We start from the raw sequence: 10053 nt of genomic DNA, 5'->3' as shown, positions 1-10053 counted from the left end.
TTCTCGGATTTTCCAGCGTCCCCGGCTATCTCCGCTTGTCTCTACTACCGTCCTAGCTGTGCTGTTATCTTTTGCCTGCAATAAAATCGAGGGTAATTGGGGTCGTGCAACATTTGTGTTGCGCCACATACATATCTTCGTTTTCGTACCGCCGCATGGCGCCCTCTTTAGGTCCTAACAGCGTTTCCCTGAACTTTATGTGTATCTGTGCTGATTGCAGGCGCATTTCATTCTTGAGCAGATCAGCATGTTTATTTAGGGTCAACACCAGCAACATCAACAACAGCATCAGCAACGGCATCAGCATTAGCAACAGCAACACGCCTCAGCGCTTTAACGTCTCCTCTCGACATTTGAATTCCTTCCAGCATATGAGCTTGTTTACCTCAATAGGCATTTGATAGGCGTTGCCGCTGCCATTCACTTTGCTGCGCCTTGCCGCCTGTCTTTCGCTTCATCGCCTATTGAATCGTTAAAATTTCTTGCCACTTTCATCAGATTTAATGCCTCGGCAATGTGTGTTGTTCAATATACGCCATGCAACACAAGTTGGCTTCATTTGAGCACATTTGTGTGTGCCGACGCCTTTGGCTGTGCTAGTAAATATTTATTCGACAGGAAAATCTTAATTATTTCATTGCTTTCACTTATCTTATTTACAAGTTCAATAATGAACTGTGACTCTTTATATACATATACATACATATGTATGTACGCATACTGGCATGAAAAATATTTGCATTAAAATTTTGTTGCAATTTAATTTAAGTAATATTATAATAGCATGAATTAAAGATATACGAAATTTGTTCTAGAGAGCCGAAGCAGACGGAGTGAAGTGGCAGTGATCTATACTTAGATATACATATAGTCTGCTTTTAATCGGTGTAAACGATATTTCCCAAGAACTATAGTCTACCTTTAGGCAGTATAATCGGTTTAACTGAAAATCTTTAGTATACCTTTAGGCGGTGGAAATAACCTAGTCTAATATCCAAAGATCTATTATATAGTAAACATTTAGACGGTGGAAGCGATCTATCATAAGGTCTATAGTCTACCTTTAAGCGGTTGAAAAGATCCATCCTAAGATATTTAGTCTACCTTTAGGAGGTGAAAGCGATCAATGTTAAGATCTGTAGTCTACCTATAACCGGTGAAAACAATCTATCCTAAGAGCTATATTCTACCTTTAGGAGGTGGATATGGTCTATATATTGGGTCTATAGTATACCTTTAGGAGGCATATTTTTAAAAGATTTTTCGCCGATTAGTAGACTGTGAAAGGAAGTACCGTCAGTTTATGGAACTTAAGCTTCAGTTATGATAAAGTAACTGTTATTTGATAAGGTGACTGCTTAGGTTTCTTGCTAGTAAAATTTCAAACTGTAGAGGTTAGGTTGGGTTAAGTTAGGTTAGGTTCAATGGCTGATCCGGTGATCCCACTTGCACTACTGACTGCAGTCGGTTGTGATGCCATAAAAACAGAACTCAGAACTCCTGCATTCGATTTTACAAGACAGTAAAGCGCCTTACGCGCAAAACAAATTTTCTCACGCGTTTTATTTCAATTCCCATCAGCTCGGTGGTATATCGAAAGAAGTGTGCTCCTAAGTGTTTTAGCCTTGACCACACAAACTCGGAACAATCTATAAGGAAGTGTTGTGATATTTGCTTCACGTCTTCCTATTTACTGCTTTAGCAGCTGGTAAGGGCTCCCACAACTACGAAGAGACTGGGCTTACGAAAGGCAAAGAGCTCATTGGACATCGTACGATCGTTCTTGGGCCCTAAGGATATTGCGACAGCTCATGAACGCACGCTAGCCTAGCCGAGCTCCTGCATGGTCCAGCTATTCGGCTGTAAAAGACACGAGTAAAAGAGAACGGGTCTGTGTTCACATTCTGCTGATAGCGGGGATAGTGAACCTTTCCTTGCTTTTAGCTTTACAGTTATCTGCGATTCCGCTGTGGCCTGGTACACATATCAGGCGGCTGCACTCCAGAGCAGTAAATCTACTTCAGCTTGAAAACCACTGCAATAGTCAGTATGTCTGAAATTCAAATTGATAGAGAGTTCCTGACGGGCCAGTCGTTCTTCTCTTTCGCTCTTTGGCGCCAATTGGAGATTCCAAGTGTAGTCAGGTCTCTCCAACGGAGTAGAGCTCTTCCTCTCCCTCTGCTTCACCCAGCGGGTATTATTAATACTCTTAGAGCTGGAGCGTTTTCATCCATTCGGACGACTTGTCGTAGCGTAGTCGATGTCTCTTAATTCTCTGAACTATGTCAATGTCGTCGTATATCTTGTATAGCTCACCATTACATCGACTCCGGTATTCGCCGTTGGCAATGCGCAAAGGACCATAAATCTTCCGCAGAAGCTTCGTCTCAAAAATTAGTAACACCGACTCATCAGATATTGTCATCGAACGGGGATGATAAGTGACTTGTAGAGTTTGGAGAGAGAGAGAACCTGTTGTCACGAGTTATTCTACGTTAGTTTTCCAGGTTGACATTATTGTTGATGTTAATGCTGGTTTCAAGATAGACGAAATTATCTACGACTTCGCAGTACTAACTTTCGGCAGTGTCGGGGTAGCGATATTACGAATGCGACGACTGTTTGTTTGATGACCGAAGATATTTCGTCTTGACCTCGTTGTCTACCAGACCCATTTGCTTCGATTTTTTGTCCAACCTGGGAAATGTAGAATTAACGGCGCGGTTGTTATGGTCAATGATATCGATGTCGTCGGCATTTGCCTTTCGTTCCAATCGTTTCTTTTTAGACAATAGGAGCAATATGTTGTCGTTCAACTGGCTCTAGTGATCTTAAAGATATTTGGATTTTTTTTAATTTACCATAACGACTTTTTACAGATTTTTGTCACTTTAACTTGAGTTTTATTTTCTTCTTTGATATAAGCTTTTCAACCATGTTGAGGCGAAAAAGTTTTCTTATTATAATTTTGGAACTGGCTCTCGCGGGGGTTAGAGTTTTTGTTAAAGTTGTTATAGGCATATCTAGACACTGTTCGGGTCGAAATCCCAAAATTAACAGCCATCGATGACATTTAAAGGCAGATACAGGAAACGAGCTGGCTTTAGTAAGCCTGTCGACCAATAGAGATCTAGAAAACGCCAGCTCGGATTTTGCTTGTCGCTTAAACGATTACTTTTCAAGGGGTAGTCTTTTCAAAAGCTGATAATCGAGTTGTTTGAAGTACTTGCTCTACATTCTTTCTTCTCGCTTTCGTAAAAATAATCGCAAAATTTTTTAAAAATTTAATCCTTTTCGGCTTCCTTCTGTTCACTCGCTTACAAAATCGTGCTGCCGTGCAATTTGTCTAACAAACCTTTAAACTTCGCCACAAATCGACAACTTTAAACGGCAAAAATTTAATTAAGGCGTTGGCGGACGAATGACACTGTTGACTTTATTTCCAGCTGCAGCAACATGTCATATGTTTTTGCTGTAACCATATATGTACATATAAACTTGTGTTAGATTTATATTTGTGTGTGTATGAGTAAATATTTAGTTGAGCAAACCTTGCTTATGCCGGTGTGTGCGTGGCTTGAACCCTTTAACATGCCACAATTCATTTTTAGGACAATTCAAATGCAACTTCATAGCCTACAAAAACAAAGATAAATAAAGAAATAAAGAAAGTGGTTGACAGGTGAAATGCGAGGGGAAAATGAAACAAAGCGAAAAGAGCCACAAAGAGGGAAAAGAGTGAAAAGAAAGAAAAAAGTATGCAGATATGTGTATGTGTGTGTAGGGACTCACCTTCCCTTTATGCACATATAGATGAGCAAATATATAGAAATTCGTGTAATCCCTTACACTATTTACCTTGCGCAACCAGCAACGACACGTAACGTCAAGTGTAAATATGCGCTTGCCAGCGTACGAAAGGACGAAGCGACGCATGAATAAATGTGTGGGGCAACATCAGAGATAGAAATGCATAGAAATACATAGAAACCAGTAAATGTTTACATATATATTTGTATATATGTATGCATGTATATATATAACTGTATATGTATGTGTGATTGTGCTGCTTAAACTGGCAGCTGAAAATGCCTGCCTACCTGTGTACTGCACTGAGGGCAGCAAATGCCACGAGACAGTCAACAAAATCAGCATAGCAGAAAAACCGCCAACAACAACAAGCATGACAAGAAAAAACCGTTAACTTCGGTCGCACCAAAGCTAAAATACCCTTCACAAACACATAAGTTTCCTAAGAAGAACTTGATGCCAATCGTTCAGTTTGTATGGCAGCTATATGCTATAGTGATTCGATCTGAACAATTTCTTCGGAAATTGCATGATTAGCGTAGACAAGCACTTGTGCCAAATTTTTGGAAGATACCTCGTCAACTGAGGAAGCTCGCCATACAAGCACTCTTTCCGATCATTCAGTTTGTATGACAGCTATATGCTGTAGTCTACCGATCTGAACGATATCTTCGGAGATTTAACGATTAGCTTGGACAAGAACCCGTGCCAAATTTTTTGAAGATATCTCGTCAACTGAGGAAGCTCGCCATACAAGCACTTTTTTCGGAATGTTCAGTTTGTATGGAAGCTATATGCTATAGTGATCCGATTTGCACAGTTTCTTCGGTGATTGCACGATTAGCTTAGACCAGAACTCATGCCAAATTTCGTGAGGATTACTTTTCAAATCAAAAAGTTTTCTATACAAGCACTTTTTTCCGATCATTCAGTTTGTATGGCAGCTATATGTTATAGTGGTCCGATATCGGCCGTTTCGATATATGAGCAGCATCTTAGTGAGAAAAAGACTGGATCAAAGTTTCAGCTAGATATCTCCAAAACTGAAGGACTAGCTCTTATATTTATAGACAGTTAGACGAGTAGACAGACACGGCTAAGTCGGCTCTGTTTATCATGCTGATCGTTTATTTACATACCTTAAAGTATCTCCGACATTTCCTATAGACTGTTGCAAATAGCGTGGCACACTTTATATACCCTATGCGGTGTATAAAATCTCATAAAAGTCTTGCGACAGTTAGGCTTGTAGCAGGCAAAGTGGCGTTGCAAGCACGCAGATAGCAGCGGAAAAGTCAAAAGCCAACGGCAGCAGAGCGACCAAAGAAAAGGCAAGTTGTTGCGGCAAAACGCTTGTAATGTCACCAACTCGCTAGCGAGGCAGGGGGGTGTGCAAAATGGAAGCAATGCCTGCGAAGTCGCATTTGTCAAGCTAAAGGCAGCAGCAAGAAGACATTTATTTCAACAAGCACATATTCCTTTTGCCACAAACGTACACATACACATTAATATGTGTAAGTAAAGTAACACATATACATATGTAAGAGTATAAATGCCTGTGCATGTGTTGTTGCATTTTTTGTAAGCCTGTCGAACTGGCCGACAAGCGAATGCAATCGGAATTGCAATTGCCAGGCGCCATATTTGTATGCTACAGCAGTCACATGCCATAGGCGCACACACAAACGCATAGTAAACATAGTTGGCCACGCACACATACATGCATGGATATGTGTGCATGTAGTGGTATTTAAACGTACGTGCGTCTATTGCGTTTGGCATGCCTACCGGTCGCTTTTTCGGGCATTTGCAGGAAACGAAAGTTGCAATTGTTGGTTTTATGCATGTGCCTAGGTGTATGTGAGTGTATGTGAATGTGTGAGTGTGGTAACCGCTGGACATGACTGTCGCACTATTTACATGTCACATACACAGGCACACGTATATTTCGACATACTTACTTGTATATATACGATATGTGAGTACTCATAGAAACAGTGTTAATAAAGGGTGCTTATTTAGAGCTTATACGCTATTTTGTCACAACATAACGATTTTTTAAGACAAATGCAGCTTTAAACATTTATATCTTTTATAAAAAAGCGAATCCATTGTGTTCCACTGGCTGCCACCGTTCAGAGAAGCTGGAACATTCAACCACATACCGATCGCTAGCTTTGTATAAGGCAAACCGGATTTATTTTTGATATCAAGACTTCTCAATATCAACCCTCTAGAGACTTATTTATAAGTAGTGTCGTCAACTTTGCCAGTTCTGGCAACTTCCGCCTGTGGAACAGTGTTGGAGTGAACTTATGGACGGGAGAAACTTAAAACCCCCGAAAAATTCAATCAAAAAACACAAAATCTAGCTAAAGAGTGAATTATGAGCGAAAACCTGATGATACCCCGGTATTGTATCGGCCAGGGTTATCTTTTTAAAGCTCGGAACTTCCGCCCGTGGAACCAGACTATATATATGTAGAACTTGTAACGGGGAACGGCTCCAAACTACTAAAACTTCAATTCTAAGCAAAAGAACTGATGACACTACGGTGTTGGATTCGCGTCCAAAGACCACTGATGCAAAAAGAAGTGCTAAACGAAAGTATTGATGGTTCTCGGAACTTCCGTTCGGTGAACCGAATTATAAAGACTTTAGAACCGAAAGAGGCTCGATCCGTTATAAAAATATCCGCAAACTCAAAAGGCAGTTTCAGACGAAAGGATTGAATATACCTATATGTTGGATCGGTCAGGATTATCGTGTCCGATGATTGGCAACGCAACCGATGACAGTCGAGTCTCCGTAACTGAAACGGACCCGAACCCAAAAATCGCGAACGCAAAAAGAAATAATTGATGATTCTCTGAACTTCCGCTCGAGAAACCCAGTTAGGGAAGACTTTCTACTGGAAGAGACTTGAAAAACCCAAAAATTCAGTTCGCGAACACAAAACATCTCATATGAAGAAGATGCTCTATTTCAAGATCCATATGTTGCATTAGCCAGGGTTGTGTTTTTAAGCATGTCCGATGACCACCAAAGCGAAAAGAAATTCTGAGTGAAATAATTGATAATTCTCCGAGTTTCCGCTCGAAAAACGCAGTTAGAGAGGACTTATCACAGGAAGAGGCTTGAAATTCGCAAAAAGCATTCAACAAACACAAAATCTCCGACATAAAAAATATCCCCAAATTCAAAAGAGAGTTCTAAGCGAAAGAACTGACCATACCCATATGTTGGATCGGCCAGGGTTATCTTTTTAAAGCATAACCGAAGGTAACCGATGCAAAAAGAAGTCCTAAATGAATGAAAACTGATGATACGCCGTTGTTGAATTCATCCGTAGAACCGAGTTACTGATAACCCGGAGGCATGAAACCTCTAAAACTTTAATCCCCCAATATAAAAAAACTCCCAAAATGGAAATGGAGTTCTAAGCGAACTGATGATACCCATTTGCTGCCCAAAGTCATATCCCTAAAGCTTTTTAAAAGCTCATCAATGCAGGAGTTAGTATTTTAAGGATTTTAAAATCAAGCTTAAACTCTTTCAACCTCTTTACATACACTAGTCCATAATTGGTTTTACTAGCTCAACGCCTATAAGATCGTTGACACTCTCAAATGCTACGAAAGGAGACGTTTTCAAGTGAGTCTCGCAGTTATTTGTCATTTCTGATTTCCAAAATAACCTTTTATTTAAGATCTTGTGTCGTGTTTGTGGGAAACGATGGACAAATTCAAACCAATTGAATCCGTTGCTGAAGATATGATCGTTTTTTTTTTTGCTCCCAAAAAGGATATTTGAGACTTTGAACCCATGTTAACTGGTTGTTTGCTACCCAGAATTGAAATTCGCTACAAAATGTGAAAAATTATTGAAGACAATAAACTTTTGCTGCTTCTTCATCATCTCGATTCTGCACAACACTTCCTGACACCCTTTAAAGTGTAAATACGCCTGAGTGGCATTAAAACCTCAACTCAGATGTAATCAAACATATAACTGTATTCGCCTCATGGCGGTATATATGCTTGTTGTTCTATTTTTGGTCTACCGAACACCGCTCTTACCAAAGCCAACCTAGCAAAGCTTATATATCCACTGCATTTGTCGTGGAGCTGAACTATTTTTCGAGTGTCTATCGGCTTGGTAAATCGCATTTGGTCGCCTACTTGACCAAACGAAATCAACTAATCGCTTGTCTGGGCAGCGGAAAGGCGGAAAAACGGTACAATAAAAGGCTTTTGCAATGCGCCTATATGTATGTATCTAGTAGAGTTAGTGAAAATATTTCAGCAATCGGCTATGCATTTTTTGTCACTTGATGTTTTTTGCCTTTGCTACACGCTGCTCGTTGGCATTACATGAGCCATTGTCTTGCTGGCATGCAACGTACAACGGTTCAGCGGCGTAAACGCTCCATCCGCAATGTAAACATAGACACGTTGTCCTGCATTCCAAATGAGCGCCTGCAGCGTCAATGCCTACCGAAAATGTTGCAACTCTATTTGCGGTTTTTTTCTGCGACAGCACGCGCCTCTACTCACCGCACCGTAAGCTGCAGAGCTTTACTCGCTCCACTATTTATCATTGCATGTTTCTTGGCTTAACTGCGCCCTGTCTTTATTTTCAATCACTCGTAATCTCTTTCCGCCTTCAGCCTGTCTCAGTTGGCTGTGATTTTGACTTTGACTTAGCTTGTCGATTTCTCTATTTTCGTTTTGGAAGAGTTTCTCCGTCTTGCATATCCTTTCACTTAATCCCTTTAAACTTCACAGTGACATGAATTTTAGGAAAATGTTTAAAGCGAAATGTTCACGTCGGCGAAATTTTATTTTTATTATTATTGACAAATATTTCGTTCACTTACTAAGTACATATTTATGCTTTTTTTACGTTTTTACTTAAAAATATATTAAAAAATTTTAATTTTGTATTTCCAGGTAAGCAAAACGTAATCAAATATCTATAAGTCTGTACATATAACTTTCAAGAATGAAAAACAATAAGGTAAATAAGCAAAATATTCAATTATATAAACTTAACCTATTAAAAATTTAAGAAAATATTAATATTCTTCAGCAGAATGATTCAGAAAATATTTTATAGTAATTGTATTCATAAATATCAAATAATAGCCTAAATGTAGGCAACAATTTGTGCCTAATGGTAGGCAACACTTTTTTGTTCCATTTCTGGCCTACATTTAATCTTTAGTTTTCTTGATATTAAAGCATATTTTTCTATCTTCTGTCAGCTGAGAACAACACATTTTTTGACAAATATTAGTTATATTATCTTCCTCAAAGTACCCCTATGCGCTTTTTCGCAAAACTGTCTTTGGGTAAACAATCTTTAAAGGTTTGATGGCAGGAAAAGTAAGCTAACTTGCTAAGTTAAGTATCTAGGGCGCATCATAGATAGGTAGCTCTCGTGGGAACTCAACATCGCGGAAAGTACAACGAAGATATCGTTTGCCATGTATTACTGCAGGGGAGCCATTGGCAAAAGGTGGAGACCTCCACCTTTGGCTCTTAGAACCTAATATCTAGGGTTCATCATAGACAGGTAGTTGTCGTGGGAACTTAACATTGCGGAAAGGGCAAACAAAGTTTTTTTTGCGGATTTGAGGGGTTCTTCTGAAGTAGAACCATTGGCAAAAAGTGGAGACCCTCACCAAATATAGTTCTTTGGCTCTGTAGAACCGTAGTTAAACCTATAATGTTCTATGGTATGTTTTTTCGATGGACGGCACTAGAAAAGACTTGTTCAACGGACTGCTCTTATCAATATTTCTGGTGCTCTGCGATCCACATCAAATATATCACTAAATGCCTTACTGAAAATATAACCCGTAAATATAGCAACTAGATAAATCTATAGCCGCGAAAACTGCCCTCTGGCTTAGAGAATCTATGAGCCAGGGCACTTAGAAACTTTCGCACACTTTGGCTTCGTTCCAAAAATACTTGAATAAGGTAACCAGATTACCGATTCCAGCGCTGGCTGTTGCTTCTCTGCTCAGATACCTTCAAGGGAGGCATGTCGGTAAAGGGCCCACTAGACCCGAGGGGCGGTAAGCTTTTTTTCGGATGGAATACTTTGATTTCATTTCAAAAATACTATGACTACCAGGTCGCCGAGCCTAGCTCTGGCTGTCGCTTTTCTGCTCACATACCACGGAAACATGGAAACAAGGACTCACTAGATGAGATGAGCGGTAAGCCTTTTGG

Source organism: Bactrocera neohumeralis, chromosome 6 (genome assembly GCF_024586455.1).
Source record: "Bactrocera neohumeralis isolate Rockhampton chromosome 6, APGP_CSIRO_Bneo_wtdbg2-racon-allhic-juicebox.fasta_v2, whole genome shotgun sequence".
Lineage (NCBI taxonomy): Eukaryota > Metazoa > Arthropoda > Insecta > Diptera > Tephritidae > Bactrocera > Bactrocera neohumeralis.
The sequence above is the reverse complement of the archived record's forward strand: the minus strand, read 5'-3'. Positions refer to the sequence as shown.